The sequence below is a fragment of the Oncorhynchus nerka genome, linkage group LG23, assembly GCF_034236695.1.
Source record: "Oncorhynchus nerka isolate Pitt River linkage group LG23, Oner_Uvic_2.0, whole genome shotgun sequence".
In the NCBI taxonomy this organism is placed as follows: Eukaryota; Metazoa; Chordata; class Actinopteri; order Salmoniformes; family Salmonidae; genus Oncorhynchus; species Oncorhynchus nerka.
Window position 1 is genome coordinate 7,908,534 of NC_088418.1, and position 1,276 is coordinate 7,909,809.

Sequence of the window (1,276 nt, forward strand, 5' to 3'; positions counted from 1 at the left end):
CTGGTGGCGGTGGTGGCCTGGTGGTGGCGGTGGTGGCCTGGTGGTGGTCCCCTGGTGGTGGTGGTGGCCTGGTGGTGGTGGTGGCCTAGTGGTGGTGGCCTGGTGGTGGTGGTGGTAGTCTGGTGGTGGTGGTGGCCTGGTGGTGGTGGCCTGGTGGTGGTGGCCTGGTGGTGGTGGTGGTAGTGGTGGTGGTGGCCTAGTGGTGGTGGCCTGGTGGTGGTGGTGGTGGTGGAGGTGGTGGCCTAGTGGTGGCCTGGTGGTGGTCCGCTGGTGGTGGTGGTGGCCTGGTGGTGGTCCGCTGGTGGTGGTGGTGGTGGCCTGGTGGTGGTGGTGGCCTGGTGGTGGTGGTGGTGGCCTGGTGGTGGTGGTGGCGGCCTGGTGGTGGTGGTGGCGGCCTGGTGGTGGTGGTGGTGGTGGCCTGGTGGTGGTGGTGGTGGCGGCCTGGTGGTGGTGGTGGTGGCGGCCTGGTGGTGGTGGTGGTGGCGGCCTGGTGGTGGTGGTGGTGGCCTGGTGGTGTTGGTGGTGGCCTGGTGGTGGTGGTGGTGGCCTGGTGGTGGTGGTGGCGGCCTGGTGGTGGTGGTGGCGGCCTGGTGGTGGTGGCCTGGTGGTGGTGGCCTGGTGGTGGTGGCCTGGTGGTGGCGTGGTGGTGGTGGCCTGGTGGTGGTGGTGGTAGTCTGGTGGTGGTGGTGGCCTAGTGGTGGTGGCCTGGTGGTTGTGGTAGTCTGGTGGTGGTGGTGGCCTAGTGGTGGTGGCCTGGTGGTGGTAGTCTGGTGGTGGTGGTGGTGGTGGCCTAGTGGTGGTGGCCTGGTGGTGCTGGTGGTGGTGGAGGTGGTGGCCTAGTGGTGGCGGCGGTGGTGGCCTGGTGGTGGTCCCCTGGTGGTGGTGGTGGCCTGGTGGTGGTGGTGGCCTAGTGGTGGTGGCCTGGTGGTGGTGGTGGTAGTCTGGTGGTGGTGGTGGCCTAGTGGTGGTGGTGGTAGTGGCCTGGTGGTGGTGGCCTGGTGGTGGTGGTGGTGGTAGTGGTGGTGGTGGCCTAGTGGTGGTGGCCTGGTGGTGGTGGTGGTGGTGGTGGAGGTGGTGGCCTAGTGGTGGCCTAGTGGTGGTGGCCTGGTGGTGGTCCGCTGGTGGTGGTGGTGGCCTGGTGGTGGTCCGCTGGTGGTGGTGGTGGTGGCCTGGTGGTGGTGGTGGTGGTGGCCTGGTGGTGGTGGTGGTGGCCTGGTGGTGGTGGTGGCGGCCTGGTGGTGGTGGTGGCGGCCTGGTGGTGGTGGTGGTGGTGGCG